This window comes from Pezoporus wallicus, unplaced genomic scaffold (genome assembly GCF_028554395.1).
Source record: "Pezoporus wallicus isolate ANWC-B61680 ecotype Strahan unplaced genomic scaffold, APGP_CSIRO_Pwel_v1 contig_161, whole genome shotgun sequence".
NCBI classification, from domain to species: domain Eukaryota; kingdom Metazoa; phylum Chordata; class Aves; order Psittaciformes; family Psittacidae; genus Pezoporus; species Pezoporus wallicus.
In genome coordinates this window covers 6,564,925-6,591,584 of record NW_026642654.1, presented here as the reverse complement: position 1 = coordinate 6,591,584, position 26,660 = coordinate 6,564,925, and the positions used below count along the sequence as shown (strand labels likewise).

General features: G+C 40.7%; 2 long non-coding RNA genes across 3 annotated transcripts; one reads left to right on the top strand and one right to left on the bottom strand.

The window, feature by feature from the left end:
- Nucleotides 1–2,113: 2,113 nt before the first annotated feature.
- LOC130611283 (uncharacterized) lies at nt 2,114–26,660 on the bottom strand. Of its 2 annotated transcripts, none has more exons than XR_008975210.1 (4): nt 26,501–26,660; nt 24,235–24,380; nt 8,810–9,052; nt 2,114–2,285 (listed from the first exon to the last, which is right to left on the bottom strand). It is a non-coding gene; the product is annotated as an uncharacterized LOC130611283 (long non-coding RNA). The 2 variants fall into 2 exon arrangements; XR_008975211.1 differs by lacking the exons at nt 2,114–2,285; nt 8,810–9,052 and adding exons at nt 13,957–14,325; nt 14,765–14,841.
- LOC130611284 (uncharacterized) lies at nt 13,791–15,974 on the top strand. The gene is made up of 3 exons (XR_008975212.1): nt 13,791–13,831; nt 14,924–15,024; nt 15,475–15,974. It is a non-coding gene; the product is annotated as an uncharacterized LOC130611284 (long non-coding RNA).

Below are 26,660 nucleotides of genomic sequence, written 5' to 3'. Positions count from 1 at the left end.
ATATTTTTAAATCTCCATTAATAAGAAATGTGAATATATAACCCATGTATTTCACACAGCTCAATACCTTCTGTCTCTCTCAGCCAAGCCTACTGTAGGCTCCATGGGGTAGCAGCATTTTCTCCTTGTGTATCTGTATAGTACCAAGTACTCTCCTGGAGCTCAGCAAATAATAAAGCAGTTGTGTATCTTAAAGAAATGAGATAACACAGTAATAATGACCATACACATATGCAGTAACTTTTCTCCAGATGGATTCCAAAGCACTCTATACCATTTGCCAATTAACGGTACAAAATAAAGTATTTACATAGGACTCATTTCACCCACGAACAATGGCATAATGCCAGCCATGCCTTAATTGCATAGAGTTACACAATGCAAATTTAAGACAGGAAGTGAAGACTCAACGTCATATTTCAGGGAGAATTAAAGCTGGTGTATTATAATTACCAGAACTGGTTGTAAAATGCAAACAAATTCTCAAATTGATTAAAAAAATGTCAGTTTTTGCTAGAATTCTGGAAATATCCAAACCATTTTTATCTGGTCAATGAAGGGAAGAGTTAAACACACCCCAGACTCTGAACACTTCCAAAGGTTGCTGCAATTTAAAGGGAAAAAAAAAAAAGGCAAAAACTGGTGTACTCCTGAATAGCTTTAATAATACTTTAAACTGGAAACTAGCCAGGACCTGGGCCCTCTTTAACAATTGTTGAAGGATTTTACTCATCATAAACTGGGACTTCAGATGACAGGAAATATCGTATGTTGTGGAAATCTCAAAAAAAAGCAATTTAACTGTGCATTCATACATCCAGATTCAAATTATAACTTAAGTGAATGAGCTTAATAAGAGCTGAAGTAATTCCTGCTCATATTTTTCCACACACCGACAAATTCACAGTCAAGCTTAGCACTAATATTTAAACCAAAGTTCTGTAAGTAAAAGCAACCCTTAGTTCTCAAAAGACTTTCAATTGGGTGAAGCCTTGGCACTGGTCAAATCATTCAGAATGTTTTCACTAAGTTTAACATAGTCAGGGTTTCACCCACAATCCAGGGGATGGAGAAGTGGATAATGAAAAAAATATTTTGAATAAATTATTCTCTGATTGCTCAAAATTTATGAATAATTTATTTGGGGAAGAGTATTCAGCCATACATAAAGCTCATCGAAGAGGGGCAAATGTGTTTCTGAGTCATTTATTCAACAATTAATGGAAAGAAAATTATTTGACATCACAAATGTCATTCAAATAGCTCTAGACTATAGTAACTTGGTTTCCAGTTGACTCAGTATGACTTTTAGAAAAGTGCCAGGTTTTCACACACACTAAGCTTTCTTTCATTATTTGAGATCCTCTTGTTTCTATTTTCCCCTTTACCCTAGCAAAATATCTTCTTTTTCCACTACCACCGCCACTGTTGCAGGCCTGACTTGCTTTGACTGGTAGCCCAGAATGCAACTGTGGTACTGGGCCTGAAATGATCTCTCCCTTTGCCAGGAAGCCTGAAGCAAAGGAAAACAAGGATATATACGTTTGAATTCCTGAATATATACTAGGTGGAAAGCAGAGAGGAAATCCACCTCAAAACAACAGCATGAGTCAGAGGAAAAACAGAAGAGGTGAGACAAGAGTAGTAGCCACATTCCCCCAAAGCCCCTCTTCCACACATGTCCGTGCTTGGACCCACATGCCTGCAGGGACCCGGGAGCATCAATGCACAGCCGGAGTGAATTTCCATTCTCAAGCCACAACATGATTCATCACAACCACTGGCCAACTAGGTTGCTGTTGAAAAGAAACCCTGGCATTTGGTGTAATTATGCTTTCTTAACTATAGCAATGTTAAATGCAGGAAATCGATTTTGTTATCATTGTTTTTCCAACATGCATTTAAAATGTAGCATTGCGAACACTGGCTGGTGTTACTCCCTCCACGGGATTTTCTCAGTGCCTTAAGCACAGCATAATAGAGTGCACTCATCTTTCAACAAGTTGACACTTCCCCCCCCCTCAAATGCAACTTAAACAATAAAGGTTAGATTTAAAGACACAGCAAGACAAACAGCACTGTTTTTTTCTTTAAGTTATTCACTAGCATTTAATGAGGATTTCCAGGGTACTGTAAGCCTTCAAGGTGAAACAGAAATGAATTGCTAAAGAGAATTTACCTGAGAAGGAGAGGTGGAAGAAGGAGTGTCTGGTGTTCTGATAAATATGGAATTGGTTCTCTTCATACACAAGGTACGCAGAAATTGGTGACTTATTTCTTGTGTTCTGAGTAAGAAAAAAGGCAAAGTGAAGAAGAAGAAGCTAAAATGATCAGAGCACAAGGCTGTATAACAGCTATTCTAAAGCAAAAAAAAAAAAAAAAAAAGCCAGCACTTTTCAGCCAGATCTGCTTTAAAATAATGGCACACAGAACTAGGTACAATATTTTCTTAATTTAGAATTTTATAATACAATCTGATTTGGCATCTACAATATATAATCATCAGCAGAATGTAAATGCTATAATCCTTGTGACAACATCTGTTCTACCTACTCTTTTTGCTGCTATTTTAGTTTGATTCTAAGAAATCATTCCACAGCAAGTATTACTTCTATTAAGAAAGGTTAAGCATTGCTGAGTTCTGCTTAGCAAAATCTTATTTACCTGAATAAATAGCTCCCTAGAAATGATGAATACACACAGTAATGTGCATGCTTCCATTTACACATAATATACATCCATTAACACTCACTGTGCAACAGAAAGTACCAAAGAGCTATGTGCCTCTATCAGTTGAAAGAGATTTATTTAGCAGAGTGTGATTCTAAAGGTAAGTTCTTTTTTAATACTTAGACTCTTTGTTGGCCTGTATCAGACACAGAATCGAAGAATGGTTTGGGTTGAGATGAACAAGATCTGGAGCTGGAAAGAAGATAAAAAGCAGGTGGTGTGGTTTACAGGGCAAGTCATTCCTTCAGTGGCATTTATCTATGTAGGTCACACCTGAACCCATGCAGTGCCAAGGACATGATACCATTGGAGGTGCTGCCTTTGAGAGGAGATGTACGGCCTGGTGTTAACCTCCATAAAACCAGCAGAAGCATGAGGTCACTGCTGGGAACAAAAGGCAGCAATCAGAGGAACCTGCCGATCACTGAACAGCCCTGGGGCTTACTACAAGCTTGGCGGGATCTCCAGTCCTCTGACCTCACTGATTAGCAAGATGGGAGAAGGGAAGAGATGGAAAGGGTTTGTAAGGAAGATGAAAGAGCAACTGAATCCTGACAAAGCAACCTTCCTAAGAGCCCTGTGTCTAATGTCAGCAGTTAGTCTGTATTTTCACATTTAATTTGGACACAACTGGACCAAAGTCTCCCAGGCACAACCTGTCACCACACTGATTTCAACAGTGTTAAAGTGGGATGCATTTGTCCTGTTGATTACATTTTAAATTGCCCTCATCTCCTCTTTATGCTTGTAGCTTTAGACTGAGATTTCTTCTCTGCATTTATTTCAAGCAGCAGCCTTGTCACATATTATAGCATTCACACTACTGACCATTTAACCACCCAACCCCCTTGAAAGAAAATAAGTGTTTCTTTTTCTCTCCCCTCTCTAGCAGATCAATGTTCAGGTCCTATCCATTCTCTATGGAAATGACCCCTCTGTCAATATCCTGTTACATAATATTTACCACACTGGTGCAGAGTCCAAAAGGTAAATTTGAAAAGAGGTGATTTCAGCCCTCATGAACAACTAACCAAGAAATGCTTGGGGAAGGGCAGGCACGTAGGATTTGTTAGCTGTGGCAGGGCTACAAAAGCCATTCACAACACCCTTGTTGACATTGCTTTACTTCTTCAGGACTCTGCTTGCTAATAAAACTGCAGAAGGATTAACCAAGGAGTTTCACAGAAATCGCCACAAAATGCCTTAGCATTTTTAAGCAGAACCCCCTTGGCACCGATTTTACAGATGACATACTGAAAAGGTTGGGATTTTTCATTGCTTTTTTTTTTTTCCTCTCTCTCTCTCTTAAAGAAAATAGGATTAGAGGTAGAGGCTTTTATATTCCACCACTTCTGAGACATATGTTCTGCTCTCCCACCAGTTATGAAGTGATTACTGGAGTGGCACAAACAGATTTTTTTTAACAAAGTAAAGGTGTGATTTTCTCAGGTTCTGTGAGAACATGCACACTTATTTTTACCAACCCAATCTGTTTTCCAGGAGTTTAATGTCCGCAGGGTTTATAAGGCTATCTTAGGCGTTGGATGCAACGCAGTTTGCAGGGTGCTACCTGACTATGGAACTTTAGAGAAAAAGACACAGAGAAAGCAGAAATAATACCAGACTCAAAGTAATTTGGAGACAGATTTAAATATACAAAAAGACCGACCTTTTTTGCTGCTTGCCCATATATAGTTCTCTAAAGCCTGAGGGCCCCCATATCCTAAATACCTGCTTCAGTTTAGAAACCTCACTGAAGATTTATCCTAAAAATAATTTACATATTCAGCCTGACTTTAAAAAGTATTATTTTTACTCCACAAAAAGGAATTTGATCTTACAAACACTCACTGCCGGGAACAGCAATTCCCATGTGGGAAATGGGACTTGATCTCTTGCACCTTGCCTACTTAAACTGACAGCAAAATGTTACCAAAGGAATAAGTGGAGAGATTTGATTTTATAGCAGTTCACACCATTTTTCAGGTATAGAAAGACTGTGACAAGGAGATTTCTCCACAAGGCAGTATAGGGAAAGGGTTCACACCTGAACTGGACTACTCAACCATTCCAGATTCTCAGCCAAAAATCTATAACCACATTGACAAAAGACATTTCTCCTCCAAAAGACTCTTAAAGCTAAGTTTTGGTTTGTTACACCAAGACAAATTTAGAATAACCATGTCAAAGGCAGTGAAGTTACTCAGGACCAGAAGAAGTAAGAACAGAATTTGGCAAGGTCTGTAAGGGAAGTAGTCAGTTAACATTTAATCCTTGATGAAAATCTTCAGGTCAAGTCTTCACACAAAGAATTTACACTGGTTTAAAAACAGACTATCTGAAAACCCTTTCATGGATGTATTTCAGACAAGCATAATATCAGTATAGCTCATAATTTAGCAACACCAGCTAAGCTGTAGGTTTCCAGCCTGGTTGAAATCTATACACTTGAGCTTCTGCAAAGTTATGAAGTAATTTTAAGTATATAGTATCTCTGATAAAAACTCTTTTTGTTAAATCACTGAAACTTTACAGGTAGACAACAGTCTTTCTTACATAGGACAACACGCCTGAAATATGGTTCTGCTCAATGACTTTATCAGTGCTATTAAGACAAGGGGTTTCAGGGTATTTTGTTGACACAGGATAGTTCAGCCCTCCTAATCAAGATTTTTCCCAAGAACAGTCTTCATCCTTACCTCTACACTGTGGGATTGGACAGTGAGGTCAAAGTTGTTAGTCCCTGACAAAAGCCTTAGCAGGTCCCACTAAGGACGCTCGGTAGGATTTTTGTTGCTTGTTATTTTGGATGAACAGTACCCCCTCCTTGCAAACTGGGATTTTCAGCACAGCCTCATACGAGTTAATCAGGCCATACTCACAGGAGCAGCAAGGTCTTGTTTTCAGCAGCAGAGGTGGCGACCCTTTGGTTACAGGCATACAGGCACTTCGGACCCCTCTGAAATGCAGCTTACATGAAATGGAAAGCTTAACTGTAAAACTGACAGGAGAATTAATACTGGGAAAAATCACATTAAAACTTAGTGAGCAGATAATGCTTTTGTAGGAAGCATCTAGAGATAGCCTTGGTCATTTCATCTATAGACCTCTCACAATTCCAAAGGCACCTCTGATTTCAAAGTTGTTCTTACAGCTTTTTTCTTCCCTGCTTGGCTGTTACAGTACTTCCTACTACCGAAACAGATCCACAGAGATGGAATAGTGATGTTTCACTCTTTTTTTTTCACATAAGCTCCCCATCCCCTCTTATCCCACCCATTTCTTTCCTTGGCTTTACCAAATTTGTATCAGACAAAGCTATGAACAAATAAACATTCACCCTTTTAAAATTTACTATGTATGCTGTGTTATCCCATAACTACGTGATGGTCATCTCAAACATCTTGCATTGGTATAACAAGTTATTTTTATTTATTTTTACTATCTGCTTATTATCATCATTAAAAAGAAACAAAATACAAATTAAAGTGCAATAATCTATGGCAATGCAAAATGTTAAGTATCTGCTTTAGATCCACAGAGGCAAGGAAATTAAAAGAGGCTTAAACTCTGAGCTAATGCTTCATCCCTAATTCATTCTCTTGTGCCCATATATTGAAGTCTCAGCACAATGAATCTGTGAAAAGACACACTAATGTGTTGTGGAACTGTGGTACAATAAATTGATAGGGAATTTAATGTAACTCTGATCAGAGGCTGGGCCAGAGATTTCAGTGATGAGTAATAGCAAGCAAAGAATTTACATTTTAATTCAGGCTTTCCTTGAATTTTTGGCTTTAATTCATACTCCAGATACTTTTCAGAAAGAAGGCTTCTGCTGAGGCATCCTATACAATGAATGTCTGACAGCAGTTAGTACTTTGTGATTTAATTGCACTGGTATTTCTTAAAAATAAAGGTCATATGTCACAAAACAACACCAGGGTCTGAACCTCTTCTCTTAAAGACTACTGAAAATTATTAAGTCCCCTTTACAACAGGAGGAGCATACCAGTTCTAATATTGCAGAGTATGTTTGTACTCACAAAGGGCTCACAAGATCTCATAATCCTATATTCTAACAAAGCAAAAATATCTTATATGGTATTAACATCAAATCAAACAGAAACTCTGCTCTGTGATAGATTTTTTCCGAGAAGCTTGCTTTTCAAAGTTCTTTCTGCTTCAAGCTTGCTTTTTAGATTTGCTGTGAAATGAAACACAAATTTAAAGAGTGGAGATTCAGAAAAAATAGAGAAACGGTGTAGTCTTTCCACTTAAATACCCATGCTGAAATGACAAAGGAGGTGTATGCAAAATCACTGCAAATAAATTGCTACATGTGCCGTATCTCGTAGAACTGCTGAACAGTTTTTATTACATTTTTGTTCATTGGAGATTGCTATAGAGATCTCTGCATTGCAAGTAGCCACACCATTTCAGTGCTTTGCTGTTTCAGAAGAGCAGATTTTCTTGATTAATAACAAAAGGTTTTGTTGGGATCAGAGCTGTTTCCCACCATCTCTATGCAAACCCGGCAACACAAACTGTGTACATTAGCATTTCAAGGAGCCTCCTATTAATGATGGCAAGAAAAGCTCCTCTCGGTGGGTAAAATCCATTTTGTCCTCTCTTGTGACATCTGTTCTAACTTTTAAAGCCAGAAAGGAAACTAGATAATGCCAGAGAGTCTTTTGATTTACTGTATTGGCACTTGTGATGATGCTTCAGACTATAAAAGCATGTAACCCTAGTGGACATACATGACTGTGTAAATGTGAACATCTGCATATTCCCACAACATAGGGTGAATTGAAGAAGTAATTCCAAAGTTCTTTGTTAAACTTTTAACTAGCTTTTTTTTTTTTTTTCAGGATTTCATAATTATGCTTTCAATTACTTCTATACCGTACAAAATTCAACATTTTAAATTGTATTTTTATGTAAATGCTTACTGCTACATATGTTTTTTGAATTAATTTCATTTCCCAAAGCTTCACATTTTTTTTTAACATCTTTTTGTGAGTAAAGCCTTTGAAGCAAATGGAGTTGGAGGAACTCAAATATGGTTAAAAAAATAAAACCCAAACAGTGTAGGATAAGAAAAAGTAAACTAAACCCTGCAGATTTCTTACCTCTTTACACCATCTGTGCAGTATTGCTCTTAGGCCTTTTACATTGGTCATCCTGGGAACAAAGCTGAAGGCAGATTCCAGCAGTTTTTCCATTCACTATTCATTCAGAGGTTCATCAGCTCCATATGGATCCAGCCAACTGCTGTGTTAAATCAGAGCCTTTTCCCAGAATTGACATGGTAATGAAGTCATGGTATTGCTCACAGAAAAGGCCTCCATAGGTATTTTCCTCTCTAACAAATCCAGCCTTTTCACCCCATTCACTCCCTAAAATTATCTCATAACGTTACAACATCTGTGAACTGCGTTTTTGCCTTTTAATGTCTAGCATGTTTTATTACACGACTATGCATTACATACTGGTTAACAAGACTCCTACATAACCAAGGAAATAAAATAAACTTGCTCTTTTCTTTTTGCAGCTCAGATTATTTCATCCCCTTTTAATTTATACCTGCTACCTTTATTTTTCTCCATATAGAGCTGTCCAAAGTAGTGATGTACAAGAAACTCCCATTTTTCTGATTTCTATCAGAAAATGGGTTTAGAAATATTCCAGCATGAAAAATTCTTTAACCACAAAACGGTAAACCCATCAATACAAAAAATTGCTAAAGGGAAACTGTTAAGGGCAACTATGTTCTAGCTAACAGTTTCCTTCACTTCATAAGATGTATGGATCTGAACTTTGCTTGAACAGCAATGGTTCAATATTTCATAAAGAATAAATATGAAAAAGATTATTTCTGTAACATGCCATCTGCAATGAATATGTAGATACTGCCTTGATATGACAGCACATGGTTGCTTTATTGGAATACTACATCTTTCTCATAATAATAATGTACTTCAACAACTATGATCTATGAAACCAGGTATCATTATAGATGCATTATGTCCAAGGTTAGCCATATACTGACTAAAGAGAACAGTTAGTTACTCACAGTTAGTGTAGCTTTTTGAGATGGTTTATCAATATGTATTCAGGTTCTGGTCCACATATAACCCAACACTTTTTTTCTGTGTGAGTCAAGACCGTGTCGTGGTAGACCGCAGCATTTTGTATTAGAAAGCAGAAAGATATGGCACAGATGATCCCCCCTCCTGCACTTTAGCACAACATGCATCCAACTACACCTGAACTTCTGGAACTTGCTGATGCAGAAGGCTGTGGAGGGCGACTGCATCTGGAGGATCACAAAAAAATAAGAGAGAACTTAATGGACCGAAAGTCCAGAAACAGACACTGAAATGGCTAAGCAGGGCTACACTGCCTAACGTACCTAATACAGCTGCTCTGAGTGCTAGAAAAGTCAAGGGGAATGGACTGCAGAAAGTGGCCAGGCTGGTATGGTCTCCCTAAATAATATCTCGTTTCTCCTTCTGGGGACAGAACACTTGGGCAGCTGGTCTAATCCAGTTAGTGCCAACCCCAAATTCTTTTTTACATCCTGTGCATGTCACTGAGCCACCACTCAGATCCTAGAGCTCAGCATTCATTCTACTTAAACAATGACTGCAGGACTGCTCGGCCAAAACTGGCAGCAAACATGGACCTACTATTCACAGTAAAGCTGTCTAAAGGTAGGTGGAGTGTAAGATCAAGTCATAGAGAACCAGGAACAGCTTTGGAGCAGAAACTGTGAGATTTCTTATCCAAGACAAATACTTCATAGTGTCTCCAGTAACAAAAGACACACTATTAGTGAGCGACAATTAATGGTTGTCTTATGGGAGAGCTCCAACTGGGTATGAGACAACCCCTTGGGAGATGTGGGATATAGTCACTGGTACCTCAACTAGATGCTGCATTATAGCTAGGTGACAACATCTATGCTGAATTAGCTCCTGGGAAAAAGTACTGTTGTCTGTGCATAGTGCAGTAAGGTGCATCAGCATGATTCTCTAGTGTATTTGGTATTCACTTGGAAAAGGAGCACCAAAAAATACTGGTAGATATGTGCTTTTCACGGGTGAATTAACTCAGAAGTATCCATTATTAGTGGGACTAGCCAAACAAACATCTTTAATCCTGACATCTTTAAGTCTGTCATATTTAAGGATACAAAGCTTCAGGTCTGAGGATATTCCTTCTGTACGTTTAATTATGGACAGCTGCAAGGCACAGTGACAGCTCCACCTGCACAGTTACTCAGAAACATCACCCCGGGGGCATCCAAATCTGTCCTGGGATGTACGACAACAGTCCTGTGAAGAATAAAGAAGCACCTGATGAGCGTGTATAACATCCTTAAAATACTTAGGGCAGTTTGGGAAAAAGAATTAATCTGTTTGTATAGAAATAGAAAGAAATGCAAGAAGAAATAACATCTGCAAAGAAACACTGCAAAGAAAAAACATATGGAACTTCTATAGTAGATTATGCAAAAGAATACCCTTCCCACAATGACTATGTTTTACCTATCCATGAAAAACAGCTGCTGTCAGAGCCTACTCCATTTGTCCATACTTTAGCTTTCAAGTTAAAGTTTCTACCACCGAACACGATGTTAACTGTTCAAGCAGGACAGACAGAGCAAACACAAATACAATACAAGCTACCTACGGACTTCTCTGGTCCCTCTGAATTGAGACAGAACCCTGTCCTGTGAAGTGATACTGGGCCTTGACGAAACAACTGCTGCAACAAAAATGTGGAACTGAGAGCAAAGCCCAGTCGAGTTTCAAGCCCTGGTTAGTAAAACCTACTGTGGCAGGCTACTATGGCAGCCTTGTGCACCAACCAAATGGATGGTTTCTACCAAAGTTTTCTGCATGCCCTTTGACACCAGGCAGTTACGAAGCGGAAATGTTATCAGCATCCTGAAAAATTCACATGTGCCATCTCCACAGTGCCGTATGTCTCCTCCTCTCCAGGCAGCAGAGTTCCCAACTTGTCAAAACCAAGCTCTCCTGCACAGCAAAGAGCTGAGATGTTGACAGACACCAGCAGTAGCAGAGGGCAGGGGGCAGTGAAGGTAAATCCTCAGTGCTAGTGAGGAACATGCACTAGCTCCAAGTCTCTGAGGACAGATGCTAAAGAACTTAGGCATTCCCTGCATCTGGGACACCTACTGACAACTGGTCTCAGTCTTTCTTAGAAAGAGCTTTTTAACTAGTCAGTGCACTTTAGACCTCTTTATTCTCGACTCAGGCAGAAGAGCTGTTTAAATGCAGCCTGGGGCGTGGATGTATAGCATTGTGTTGTAACTGCCTCCCCAATATTTGCAAAGGGATTGCTTATCTATTATCCAGATATTATGCATCACCCCTGCTTGCTTCTTTCTATAGGCTACTACTGAAGCACAATACAATTGTGCTTGAAACTCTTTTAACCCAATATACATTCACCTCCATGAACAGCTCACACAATCTGTTTACATCACTACACCTAACATTCTGAGATTGCAATGTAGCATCTGCCTGTCAGCCACCTAGCTATAAACCCTTGGAGATGTATGCCAAAGGTAACTGATGGAGGGAAAGACAACTGTTTTGAAGCGTGATGCTGGCACCTCCTCAACATCGTGTTTATTCCGTGGTCAGAGCTGCTCAGCTGTGCTCACATGTAGCACTGCTCTAATCATGAGAGGCTGAGGAAGAAATGAAGAGGCAAATCTGTCTTCTCAGTCAACCAGACCTATATTTGCAGGTGGAAACCTGTATTCCAGCTCCTTCTTGCACTGCCGTAAGTATGGGCTGCTTGATGTAGGGGCACTACATGAGACAGGAAAAAAATTCCTTTGCCCTTCTCCCAGGAGTTAGAGCCATTTTGCTCCTCTATTACACTTATTAGAGTTGTAATGAATGAGAATAAATGAAAACATAATTTTTATTGGAATCAGACTCATAGGAGTTTGTAAACGAAGGCAGAAGCCTTGCTCAGTGCATCCCACCCTGTGTCTCCTCATCTACTCAGGGATTTGGTATGGCAAGTTGATCAGTTTTACTGGTGAAATCCAGTTTTACTAATGAGCTGGAAAAAATATCCAACATGAGAACCAGCTTTGCTAGGCCCTCAGAAGAGGACACAAGCTAACAGGCACACAGGCTGGAACATTTCCCCAGCTAGAAGTAGCTGGGATTTGAGGTACAAAAGTACAAAGTCTGGAGGAGACTCTGCTGCTGTTACCAGAATAAGGAAAGACACTGCAGGGTCTTCAGACATGCAATTCTTCCCAAGTATAAACACTCAATTTACGGAATGTAAAACATTATATGAATCACATGTGCAATATTAGGACCACAAGAAGATAAAAACATTGATTTTTTTTTTTCTCCATGGCTCACAGAGTTCAATTCTGCTCTGATGAAACCAGCAGAAATCTTCGCCTTTGTCTTTCAAAGGACAGTCATGTCCTTTTACTCTTGCCTCACAGAGTCCTCCAACTTTTCACCTCCCTTGCTTTTAGTCCAGCTTTCAACAACAGTCACTTAGTGATTCCTGTAAATTAGCAGTAAGCATACAGCATTTCTATTTTTTATGTCACTTCTTTTTATCCTTCCTGCCTACTGCTGGTGGGGTTTAGTTTGTTTGGTTTTTCATTTCTAGCCATGTCTTTCCAGCTTCTCCTCATCTGTTCCACTCTTGAGTTTCTGTCCTTGCCACTTCTTCACATTCCTGCTTTCTACTTGACATCTGGGTTTAGGTACACCTCATGGCATCACTGTTTCCAATCCAACTACTACTTGCAGCTTTTGTTTAACCTGACCAATAGCTCCCTAATAGTTGCTGCCTCTACATTTAATCCATCACGAGCCATAGGAGACCTATTTTTCCCATGATTGCCTAACTCTTGAAATCAAGACTGCAGATAATTTGTAGCATTAAAATCAATAGATATATAACTTAATAAAGAAATGTAGCTCAATTAATCACCACCCATACTTTCCAAACTAAAAAAAAAAACCAAAAAACAAAACAAATAAAAATCAAAGTAGTAGAATATAGCACTGGTTACTTCAGCAGTTATCTTCTAGGTATCTTTTTTGGCCCTCCATAAGAGCATCAGTAGTTCAGACAAGCATGAGTGCACAGAACAAGAACACAGCCATAAAATTAAGTACTCATTAACAGTAAATTTCAGCATCCAGATTCCTTTCCAATATGCCAAGAAAACCAAGATGAAGGACTGGCAGGAATTTCAGGCCTGCTGTATATATTCTTTTGTAATTTCTTTAAAGATGAGGTGAAAGAAAATATGCTTAGTTGTTTGTAAGACTCTTTAGAAAGAAGCAAAGTTTGCTTTGAAGTTCAGAAACTTGCAAGTATTTTAGCTGTGGCTGTTACATTGAACTCCTCGTTCTGTGTAGCAGGAACAATCTGTTGCACTATTAATTTAAGAGATCTATATACCTGCACTATTAACGATGCTGTCATTAAGAGAAGATGGGGTGCTTCCTTCATAAGACCTGATCCTGCAGTGATCTTCACATCAGCAAGTTATCCCTCAGTCTGGAACTCACAGATGGACCAGGCACCAAGCCCCTACTTTCTCTTCTTTACAGTTTGTTTACTTCTTTTGCAACTTGCTTAGTTTCATGTCACCTTAGAAACCTCAGTTGGACTCCAACTGATCACACAGCTAACAGTCAGAGGCGTGTCAAGAAGAAGATACTCGAGTTCACTCGCATTTAGCTGATTTAGCCATGTTAACTACAACCACAGCAGAGCCTGGGTACCTGTACCAGGTAGCAGCAACACCAGAAGCAGACATTCCCTGCAGACAACTCTCAAGTGCACCGAGTAGATGTTGATGTCTGCTGACTATTGTTTGTGTCACCTGAGGTGCAATTAGGTGCCCAAGAAATCCATGCAGGACTGGCAAGGATGGCACTCCAGGTATGTGACTCCTTTACCAATATGGAGCAGCAGCTGGAGTCCAGATGGGAGAACTGAGCACTTCCAATAGTGCTGGACTCCTACAACTAGATCAAGCCTCTGAACGCTGGTAGTTTAATCTGAGGTGAATCCCACGCTTACTTATTAAAAATGCTCCACAAAAATATGTAAGGAGATTTTAAGACACATTTTTCTTAAGTTTCATGGGACACAGTAGACCCTCAGACAGCAGAAGAGTCACCATAGTTTTGGTGGTTTGAGGGGGATGAATGTCCAATGCACACTCAACCTTTATAATTGTTCTATATTTTCAAGGGTTACTTTAGTAGAAAAATGACCGGAAATCTTTCTAAGAGTCTGGAAAGCCTAAACATTTTCAGAAGCACACAAACACAGGGAGTCAACACATCTGTATGAAGTGTCTCAACTGAACTCCAAAAACATTGCTTTTGAACGAGTAACTCTGGAAGACTTCACTATAGTCATCTGGACTTCGTGAGAGACTGAAATATAACATAATTCCTGCCACTGACAAAGAGGGACACTGTGTGATTGCACTGCAGTGGATGCTGCTGCAGAAGGTCTTCTGGACGCTTACGGAGAATAGAAAGGTGCATTCTGGAAAAACAGAAAAAACTTGTAAACCAGTTTTCTGGGCAGTAAAGCCTACAACCCTGCTGGAGATATTCAGGAGTAAAAGCAGCCTTTGAACTGTATGTTATATGCAGCAGGTTGTTGCTGATAAGCCTCAAATGGGAAAGCAGTGACAGATCAGGCAGCTTCTTGTCTAGCTAGAAAAGTATCTCAACTGCTTTTGGGCAAAAGAGATCCCCAGTTCTGTTTCTCATTGGAACTGATTCCTCGCAATTAAGGCTAATCCTTCATTTGATGTTTACTCAGTTTATTGCCTTTCTGCACTCTACACTGTCCACATCTGGCATTATGCTTTGCATTTATTCTAGCCAATATACATTTATTCATCAGCTGTGTTTGTTCTAGCTATGGTTGAGATGGCAGTTTCATTTTAAGTCTCTACATGAATTGATGAACCCATTACCTTTCAGGTGAACCTTCTCATGCCTGTTACCAGCACAGAACTTCCATTTTTTTTCTGCAAGTTGGTCCCTTTCAAACCTGTCACATTTAGATGTGAGAACGCGTCATTTTAACAGAAATGCTTTTTGATATGAAGTGCTTTTTCATTTCTGTTTTTGAGGCTTTCCATTTTAAAGCAACTCTGAAATTCTAGGCAGAAGTATTTCTTCAAATGTTACCATAAACGTGAAAAAGGAAGGCACAAGACTATATTTAGGAAAGGTAAGGTTTGTAAGGAGAAGGAACACCATCACTCCTGTTAATGCATGAACTCCAGTGGGAGGGTAAAAGTGTGTTACTGTGAGAATGTTTGTGTCACGTTTGCATACAAACAGTTACACAGCACTGAAATGAGTCATGAAAATTCACATAGTTTCTAAAATGAGTGGGTAGGTTAATGCAATGGTGAGCTTTCAATTCAAGATATGCAAAAATATTTACTGTTCTGATTTCAAAAGACTTTAACTTCTGTCCATTATTCCTACCTACTACAACAGCACATGTAACTTCACCAAATTCAGATTTTGCCAGTATTTATCTATGCAGAGCTCGATTTATTTATATTTTTTTAAGGAAGGGTAGATTTTTTTGGTGCAATCTATTTCTGGTGAAATGCATCATATCTCTGTTTTGTGGCCACAACATCATCTGCTTTGTTATTCCCCCTCCTAGAAACAATGCTTAAAAACAGCACTATGCAACATCTTGAAGGTTATCTGAAGTAGGGCATAGAGCAGTGCTAGCACACTGACTACAGAAGGCACTGCAGAAGACAAGGCCCTTCTCATGAAGCTTTACTTCCTGCCTGCAGGAACTACTGAGGTGATAAACCTGTTCATTGCAAGCACACAGGCAGCATAAAACTAGCATTCAGAGTGGGCAACAGAATCAGCTGAAGGAGTAACCGGACAGAATTTCTGGAAGTAAAACAAAATCAGATGAGCAAAAAGAAAGCTGGGGCAGGCTGAGGCCTGGAATGGACAGGATATATATTTATGATAGACATCTGGCAAACGGATAATAGTGATATCTTATCAAGAAGTCAAAAATAAACTTAAATTCTGGTAAAAAAAAAAGGCACTTGGGCTAAGATGCTCAAATGTGCTGTCCAGGAAAGCAAGGAAGGTGTCAGAGAGCTGGGCTTTGTGCAAAGAGAAAGATGAGAAAGAGCTACTATTTTTGGAAGAATGCTTCAGTCCTTACCTGCAGAGTTGTGTCAGGCAGTATGAGGATGACGGAAAACAAGATGAGTACAGTCTTCTGTTGCTTTAATAACAAATATAAAAAAAAACAAACATATAAACTAAAAACCTGAGTGCTGCTCATGTCCAACACCCAAGAGACAAAGCAGCAGGCTTACCACAGCTTGAAGAGCTCACTCTCCACTAAAAAGGTTTATAAAAGCAAAGGTAATGTAACAAACAGCAGAAATAACAATGGATTTTTCTTTCTCCAGTACTAAGTGCAATAGCTAAACAACTCAGAAAGACAACTCGTATTGGTAACTCTGTTCTTATACCAGCTAACCTAAGCACTTATCCATGCCATGGGTAACACTCCTATTGCTCTAGAAGAAGACATCACGTGAGGACTACAGGAACTAAGAACTGCCTGACTTCTGCATCTGTCATCCTCACAAGCTGCCTGATTTTAAAACATTAGCAAAAATGGCAAGGTAACAGCTTGTGTTTGTTCTGTCATCCCCCCACTTCAGGACCCCTGACGCACTGAGAGACAGACTGTGGGTCAGGTTCTGCTCTGCCCCATTCTTTCTGTAGTTATTTACACCTGTACAAACTGAGTGGAAAACATGCAAAATGGTACCATTTTGTTTTGATAGTGTTTTACCCTCACTTCACAGGGGTGAGAATGAATAGACAGGGTGCAAGGCAGTGGAGAATCAGGGATTCTGTGTATTAAAAAACAGTGCAGACAGCCACAGAAAGTGTCAAACCCCATACAAAAGGACTGTTCGTGCGTTCATGCTCAGCATCTGTGATCTGGACAGTATAAACAGAAGTCAGTATCTTTGTGCTATGGGGGGCTTATAGGGTTTTGTTTATATAATTTAAAAATCAGCAGACCTGCAAGGCTGAATGTTGCAGGGTGCTTTGCAAACAGCAATCTCGCCCGTTCACAGCATTTCAGAAGCCTCTGGAGCATAAGCTGAGGAATTCCCTCATTGTTGGTAGATGGTGAAGCCTATTGTCAGATGCCTGACACTGGCTCTCTGCCACATGATGCTGGAGCCTACAGTTTTAATTAAAAACCCTAAAACAATGTGAAGAATTGCTTGTCTGAAGCTCTGATTAGCTAGGATGCCTGCCCTTTCCATATGCAGTTAGGCAAGTAATAGCAACTATAAAGGAAGTCCTCCTACCCTGAAGGGTTAAGATCTGCAGCTCCATATGCAAGAAAGCCACCCCCCAAAAAACAGACCTTTGATGCTTGAAGCCAAGATACGCTAACATATTCTGAAAGGGTGGACTCTGCATCAGTCCCCTAGCGAGGCAACGGAGCTAAATTCACAGATGTGCAAGAGTCATGAAGAATGAAAGAAGCATGGTGGCTAAAAGCAATCTGGTAGAGCTGTGACGGAAGGAGAAGGAAGGTAACAACCAGCAGAGCTGAGAGCTTCTCTTATCTACATCAGCTGCCAATGACAGCTGGTGATTACTAAACCGGCATTATGGCCTTGTCCTCCCCAGCAGGAAAGGGCTTGACAGCAAAACCACAGCAGAAATAATGTGAGCATGTTTTCATATAGGCTGCCTAGAAAACAATTTAACTTCCACTCTGCCTAGCTATAATCAGCAATGCCCCACAGGCATCAGGGTCAAAGTGCATCTTAAGGAGTAATTTGAAGGAGAACGGCTGCAGAGAATTTTCCAGACCTTTGTTCCAAGCATGGACAATAGGATGCAGGAAAGCATGAAGATATCTGGGTGGGAAAAGGACGAACACATGGTAAAGGCTGGCACTGCTAGCAGAGTAAAGGTCACGTTCAGCAATGTGCTAAGTTAACAGAACTGGAAATAATGGGTGAAGAAAGTCCAAAAAAAAGAGCAAGGTTCTTTTTTGCTTGAAGCACGGAGAATGTAATGGAGGTTAGGTGCAGGTTTTCCTCTTTAGCTATCTGGTTTGTAAACTGATGGCATTTTTTGCCGTCTGGAAGAAAAACCCATGTATCCTGGGATTTTATTTTGGTCTCCCTCATAGTGTAAGCATGCTTGAGAACTATTAAGTTGAACAACCACTAGTTAAGCAGTTCAAGCTGGTCTCTGACAGGTTTCCCAAGCTGCTTCTAAATGTATTTGGCAAATAAATTCCTCCTCATCTGCTAATTTCAGACTTTTAAAATAATTTAGCTCTCAAGTACATAACATAAAGTGATTATCTTGTTCTTTACAGTCTGAGGGCAGAATCTATTTAGAACCTGAGCAGGCTGGCTACATGCAAGTGGAAAGCTTTAGATAAAATTCACTTGCCAACCCAGAGCAGTGAAACCAAATTCCCTCTCTGCTCTCACAGGCAACTGCTATACTACCCAACTAACAGCTGCATCCCCATGTACATTCAGAAGCACACCTGAAGCTGGATCCAAAAGCTGTGAACCGACAGGGAGAATCTTCCTGGGTTTCACTGAATTTGCATCAGGCCCCATGTGCATAAAGCATTAAGACTACTGAGGCTCCATCAAAGGAGTTTCCACAGCCTGTTTTATGTCTAACCCACAGCCACCCCCATAACAGCTGATCCACGCAGACAGCCTGCTCTATTCTATACAGGAATGTACATTTGCAGCTTATACACATGCACTCAACTCCACAAAACACTACCAAAATAGCAGAAAAGAGAGCAATTGGCACACTGCAGATTGCTCCCTAAAACAATTCTGCAAGGTGTGTTGCTGCTCTCAGTACAGAGCAGAGAGTATCATCTCCCCAAACGGCAACGCCTTTACCAGGTTTAAAAAAGGAACGTCTGCATTACAGCAAAAAACACCCAGACAACAGAAAAATCACCTAAAGCTTTCCCATGACATTTGTTTTTCCTTGATGGAATCTATACAAACACTATTGAAATCAAAGTAGAAGTTCACATAAAAAAAAAAAAAAAACCATCGAATCACAGCATGCCTACTCTGCACTAAATAATTTGTGTCTGCAAACAGACCCAAATACCCCAAAATATTCATCTGCACTTTAACATTAGATATGTCTTTAAAGTGATGCTGGATACTACTGAAAACATCCTGTACCCCAAACGATACTAAACAGATACAGGAAGAATGATTTTTCCCATCTTGTGAAACTTTTCACCATTTCAGCAGTCTTACTAGCATGCTTCAGAAGAAAATCTCAAGTATTCTCCTGAATATTTTCTCAGAAAATACTCAGAGAAGTGGTCTGATGTTTAAAAGGCCTGTCAAAAATCAAGATCTCATATTCCATTCTTCCCAGTTCAGACCGTAACTCAGAATTTCCACTGTACCAGGTGAATGTCTCAAATGACCACTTCTGGAGTGCCTCTTATGTGAGGGTTATAAGGCTCTCACCGGCTCAGTCTTGAACCTGTATCTCCCATAAGCTACAAAATTTATCTAGCTGGGGCTAAAATCAGTACAGTTTACTTCACAAGTTGTCCTAACAGGAGGCAGAAACACGGGAAACTTCTTCAGAAGCACTCACTTTCTGGACGGTTTGGCTTATTTTAACTTGTCATTTCAAATGAAAGAAACATAAAGCAATGAACAGAGATCTGAAACTTTAATTCTCCCTCTCCCCTGTTCCCCTTTAGTTCTTAGACTTCCTTGTTCCAGCTCCAAGTCCTCATATAGCTATGACTGGTGGTTTCCATGGTCCTCCAGCCCTAACATGCTCAAACCAACCCATCATGATCTGCCTTCTGTCCCTCTCCATCAGTGCCATCTGGTTCCTGACAGCCACCTTACTGGCTCGGCACTACCCTGGCGCGTTCCCAGCTGGAGAGCAGTACCTGAAAGCAATCTATGGCCTCTGAAAAGCTTTCTGGAAAGGAGACCAGAATGTCCCTTATTACAATGAACTTCTGCCACCGCAGAATCATTTCCCACATTTACTGACATTTCCCCCTGTCTATGCTGCTCTCAAAAGAGATATTTCCTTTTCAAGGAAAAAAATATAAATCATAGGCTGTTAACTTTAAACCAGTGGTCATTTGTGAAACAGCTGATCAGAACATATACTGGTTAATAACTCTAGTTCTGGCTGCCAAGCTTGTGATAAATGGGACCCGTTCCTTCAGAGTGCTTGGCATTTCCATTACATGTTAGACATTTAACAACTCCCATTGACTTCCCATGTGGTAAACAGTCTTCTGACAAAAGTCTGCTTTAAATGACTTGTCCATCATCTCACAAAAAAACTTTGTAGCAGAGGCATGGATTGAATTAAATCCTTCAGCTGGTTTATGGGAGTGCCTTGCCTCTTTCACAACCCTTTGCATACCTTCTACAGTAACTAAGGCAAGGCTTCCACAGAACACAGCCTCTCTATGTAAGTCTCATCTATGCCACAAACAAATAAGCAGTCCTGCAATCAAAGATTACCATAACTAACAACAGGCTGAACTATGTCGCAGAAAGGCACAGAGCTTACAGCTATGACCATCTAGCCTAGAGATTACACTTTGTGGCCTGTAAATCCCCAGCACTCCACAAGACCACAGCCAGAACAACTTCTTGGTGAAACTGTATCAGTCACCACTCATTTTCTTGTTGCTTTCAAGTTTTTTAATTAAAATGTGTGAAGTCACACACACAAAAAAAATAAAACTGGAGAATCGTTGGGGAAGTTTGAGACCACATCAAAACCAGGGTGTCCAGTTAAACCATATGCCAGCTGGGCTAAGGACAGCTGGACTCCAAAGTCAAGAGAGTACTGGGGTAGATCTAGGTTCTTTTAGACTTCTGTATTATGAAGAAGTAAGTCACTACAGAAGCAACGATTTTCCCAATTGCCTGTAAACTATGTCTTGGAAGACAGGCTTAGATGTATAGACATCAACCAGACACATGCCTTAAGTCAAGTGAGGTGAATCCCATCTCCAGCGCCAAGAGACCTGTAGAGCTGTGAAAGAGAGTAAGGAGCACGAAACTATTGCTACTGAAGTGAAAACAAAGCAGAGTGAGAAGACAGGAATTCAAGAAACGGCAAGAAGTCCAAATTCTGACTGTTCAACAGAGAACAACTGAGATCCTCAGCTAGGTATAAACCAGCTGTTTTGTTCTGGCCCAAAACATTCTAAGAAGTCTGCACATCCTTTTAATGTTTTCAGACCTCTTGTCTCTGCTGGAAACAATAGCTTGAGGCCTTAAGTAATTTAATTTTGAGTCCATTCCCAATTACTTTCATGTTGCCAAATTTAAACATCTTGGGTGCACATATAGTTTCAGTATTTTGACAAAAGAAGTAGAAGGATTTCTCAAGCATATGTTTTGTAATAGTTGAAGGCATTCAGCCTTACGGAGCAATTGACATGAACAATGTGGTGGAATTATCTCCAACTGTATTTGTAGCTAAAAACCCATCAGGAGAACATACGACTTTAATTCCAACAAACTGGACTCTCATTGTCCACCACTGCCTCTACAAGCTATATTTTGCAAAATGACTGTACATAACCCTTTGATGACCTTTGACAAATATTAAATCATAAAAACACATAGCTTGTCTTCCTACAATCATCCATTTGCAAAGAATATATGTGCACTGAACTTCAACTATCACAAAAACCCACTTGCACTCCTGCAATTTGATAAGAAGCCTGGGTGACCTTTTGCTGATCTCTGTTGAAACAATGAGGTATGGATTTGGGATTTATCCTGTAGTATACCTCAGCATTACTCCACATCATCAAAACTGAAAAACTATAGCTTTTTGAAACTGAAAATTACATGCTTATCTCTTCAGGGCTAGGATTAAAGGTAACACTTTTAAAGGCATCTAGCCCCCAGTTTTAGAAGTTAGAGACAGATTTTTCCGGGTATGCAAGTGCATAAAATGCAATATAAACTTAGTAATATTTTCCATAGTACTTAACTTTCTTTGATTTAAATAAGCAGCCTTTCAGCTTTCTGAAGTTTCTGGTTGTAGCCTTTTTATGCCTTCCGACACTTTTTATGCAGATTTTTATGCAACTGGTTCCTCTCTTATAAATAGTATGCAGTGCCTCTGTAGTCACTTAGACCATCTGCAAAAGAAGTTTGCATGACGACATGTAATAGTTCCACACTGAACTTTCAGGCATCCAGCACTCATGAGTGTGAACTCATGAGTGTGAACATTCATGAGTGTGAACTAGGGGCACACATGACCTTTAGGCTCTACAGGCCTCAGAGACACATCATCCCAAGGCATTTCACCCAACCTATCCATCTCCGGCCTCCCAATGGGAGGAATGACCATTGTACAGAGACAGAACTCAACTAATCAACTTTGATTACACACCAATTTTTTAAAGGCTAAAACTGGGGTATGATGAATGAGAAAAATTAATCGTCTACAGTGGAATTAATTCACCTCACTTGGCACCTATAAGTCAGGCTTCTGGTCAAAGTCAGTTGTCTAGCTTCTGCTGAGAACACTGGCCCCAGGTGAGGAGATTCATTCCATCCAAGAAGAGGTGTTGAACAGGCGCAGAATGAATCATTCTTTGCAGGTGTCTCTCTCTTCCCACTGACTGCAGAGAGACAACAAACCTCCAAATAGCTGAGATAAACCTCACCCTCAAGAATGGGTGAGTCTTCCAGGCCAGGCCCAGCATTCAACCTTCCTGCCATTCAGGAGATGCCTTTACCCCTGAGCTATAATGTCAGGCTCCCTCTTGTTTATAATCCCTCTGGCCTTTGAAATTTGCATCTGTTTCTTTACCATGGCAAGCTTGAACAGGATGGGTGGGTGTCCTCCACCTTAGCCTTATCTCTACTCTGGTCATGAGGGGTGCTTTGCAAGCAGAAAGGAGTTTATATCACCTCTGATGAGAACACTGAATCTGAGCACTTCCAGGGCAAGTGCTCTCATGAGAAAAATTGCTTATAAAAGAGCAGCAGTTCTTTTCTTTCTCTCCCCCTGAACCTCCCGACAGCTACAGCTGCTGCTCTTTGTGCTAAGCTCCATGCTGTCAATGTGCATTTAAGCATGATCTGAGCATACCTCCTGGACCAAGTCTCTCAAGAGATTCACACACATACCTGTTTTGTGATTCCCAGGTGGGTTTGTGCAGGCGACAGTCACCAAGAAAGTCAGCTTAACCTAGACAACACTCATTCTGGGCCTATAACAAAGCGAAGTTTTAACAGCCTAGGAAACTTCACTGGAACTCACGTGGTTCAGCAGGACTCGAGAGGGTGCACATCTATTTAAGATGTGGTGCATAGTTTGCTAAACTGCACTTCCAGTATCCAAATCCTGAGTGCAATTATGCTCTCCTGACTACAGAAAATTTTGCCTCTATATATTAGTGAAAAAGGATTAAAAATGCTGTGGGTCCTGTCCTAACATAACCAATAACAAAAGCTTTGGTAAAGCAGTAAATCAGCACTGCCTCCTACAAGGCTTTCCAACACAAACAGAGAGGAATCTACCTGAAGTGAAGAGGAAGCCAAGATTACAGATTCACCAACAATCAGAAGACAGTCTCACTACAGACTCCATTTCTTCTCTATGTTCATGAAATATTATTACTGAGCTTGAATACAGAGCACACTATACAAACACATCTATACTAAAAATTATAATAATTTTACAATTTGAAGGGGGGGGGGTTAAAACCGTACCTGGAACAGATTTTCAAAACCTTCTCCCACCAATCCAATTCCCCATCCCTCCTTTTTCCAGGGAAATTAAGCCAAGCATTTTGTGATCTCATTCCTACAGTCCTGTACCTAAAAATCAAAGATAGGCCAAAGTCAGAGGCTGAGGGGAGCTGGCCCAACCATCCGGATAACCAACAAAAACAAGAAGCAGCCTATTTTTTATTCCTTGGTTTATTCCTTATCGCATGAGAGGTACCACCAGTAACTTCCTGCCTGGTCTCTCTTCCTGTTCTATTCTAAATAGATTTTCCAGAAAAATTGCTGGGGATTGCAAAATTTGCAACATTTCAGACCTATACGAATTAAAAGGTATCACTAGAAAAGCTACGGTAGATGAAAACCATCTGCTCTGTAAGCTATGCACTAAGAAGTGAACATGTTTGATCCCATAACATAAAGTTAGAGAGCCACCTAACTGGTTCACTTCTAGAAGACATGCTACATAACTTAATTAAAACACAGACCTTGCATGAATAAAATAGTTCAAGATCTTTAAAAATAAATGTTTCTGCTTTAGAGTAAAAGTGTACGAGTTAATACATGGATTTAATACACCGCACACCAGGAACACTTACTATGCCAGAGAGATAGATGCTGCTTCCAGAAAGATTTAATGGCAGTTTTCTTCAAGTAGCATCAGGCAAGAAACAGCCCTTTGCAGATGGCAGTTTATGTAGAAATGCCTTCAGGGCACTGATCCTACTTACAGGAACAAGAAATCCTACAAAAGACAAGAAAATATTAGAACTGAAGTGTCTGAACTTGGACTTGATAGAAATGTCCCAGCAAAACCCCACAATTCAGGTAGAAACACCCCTCTTTGCAGGGTGGTGCTAGAAAATGCAGTCTGAGTAAAAGGCGTTCCTGCAGAACAGTAGTTCGGGAGTGTAATCACAAAATGATACACATGTCAAAACTGAATCAGAACAAAGGCCTGCCTATCCTGAAGTCCAGCACTTCTGACAAAAACCAGATGTGGGAAAAAAAGTGAGAAAATACATGTTTTGCCACAATACTTCCCAAGCCTCCAACAACATGCAGCTTTAGAATGTAACAGCAGCAGATGAGCGATGCCTAAATGTGGGGGTGACAGGAATGATACTGTAAAAAAACAACATTATTCCAAAGCATAGTGGGGGGACAGAAAATCTTACAGTTGGCAGATCCGTGGCATTTGCAAACATGGCCCAGAAAAGGACAGGTTTTGGAAATAGGGGTCAGAAAATACATCCATGTGTTCTGTGAAGAACAGAGGGGTTCAGAGTGGGGTAGGTGCACTTGGCTGCATGCTTGCAGCCAAATGAGGTACCTGAGGTGAGGAGCAGTGACACCAGCCCTACTGTCGAGCGGTGCTGCCAGTGGGACGTGTAGAGCCCAGCCACCAGCAGCCAGGGGTGTCAGGAAGCAGGACTCATGCTCCCAGCAGCATGGTTGTTCACAAGCAGCCCCTGCAGCAGGGAGATGTCACCTGTGTCTGCTCTGGGGCTGCTCACACAGCTTCCCGGCCTGTGGTGCACAGCAGTGGTGTCCCACCCGTGGATCCACTCCACCCGGACCAGCACAGGGGCTCTGTGAGCCATGGGCAGAATGCAAAGGCGTATTGCCGAGGGCTTGTGGCCGCAGCTGTATCCCAGCCAGCCAGCACTCCTCCACTGGGGGCATGGGGACAAGGAGGGCCTGCTTCACGGCATGGAGAGGAACACTGGAGCGGGGAAAGTGGAAATAAAATGTAAAACAAGATAAAAAATTGCCCTCCCCCAAGGCAGCTGCGGAGTGCGATGAAACCCCCTTTTAGGCACAATCAGCCCTGAGCATCTGGGCAAGGATGAGGTGGGTGCAAAGTGCACGGAGAGGAAATGTGTCAGCTGCAGCATCTGAGAGCAGCGGAGCAAACTCAGACGGGAAATGAGCTTGCAAAGTGCACCCAACAAGATGATCGCAGGGATAAGTTGATTCTATGGAAACTGCAGCCCGATGAACCAAAAAGCAGTTCGATCGCAAAGTTTTAGCAGGAGCCGGCTCATGCCTGGTTTCAGCTCCGTTCCCCACCCCCTGAAGAAAAAAAAAAAAAAGAAAAAAAGAAGAGAAAAAGCTGCACAATGTGTTTCTTGTTATTGACCAGAAAAAAAAAAAAAGAAAAAGAAAAAAAGAAATGGGGACACAGGTTTTTTCCTGTATGGGCTACATCATATTAAGCTGTAAGTTTAGTTCTGGACAAACAATCTCTTGTTGCATCTCTGGGATGGAGGTTAATGAATTCCCACAGATGATGTTGGCCAAACAGTGGTCGGCTTGTGACTTGATTTCCAGCATCATGATGTGAGGGGATCAGTATAGAAAAGCACTTTGAAGGGAAGAGGCTGCCTACAGCAGGATTGTTTCTACAAGCTAATTGTACTGAGTGCAGCTGCACAAAGCTGGATCAACAGTAATAGAAGGCGGCGCAGACTTCCTGACGCCAGCCCCGCAGAGCTCCCACCAACAGCCTGGCAATTCCAGATTGTTTTCCAGACCTTATCTCTCCCCCAAGTTTTTTTTTTTTTTTTTTTGTGTGTTTTTTTTTTTTTTCGCTTTTTTTTTTTTTTTTTTTTTTTAATTTTCTGACCGGAACACAAGTAACAGGAAAATCCTTTGTGAAAGTAGAAAATGCTTTTACAGATCGGTGCCTTTCGCATAAATTGTAACTAAGTATTTTGCATGCATTAGTCTCCCGCTCCGAAGGAAGTTAACAGCTCAAACCCCAAACTTTCTAAAACTTGTTTGAATGAGTTGCAAACGTGCAGCAAACAAAAGGAACCGGGTGGTTCGTTAAAAGCAGCCGGGTTCAGGGAGATGTTTTACCTGGTACATTGAAAACTCCTGTATCAAAACGTATTTGGACACCCCCTTCCCCCTATTCCCCCCCATGGCGCGGGGAAGCTGGATGGTGTCAATGGCTTGGGAACAGGCCAAGTTTTAACAGATTGTTCAGTCCGGCTTCATGGCTTAAATACGCGGCAAT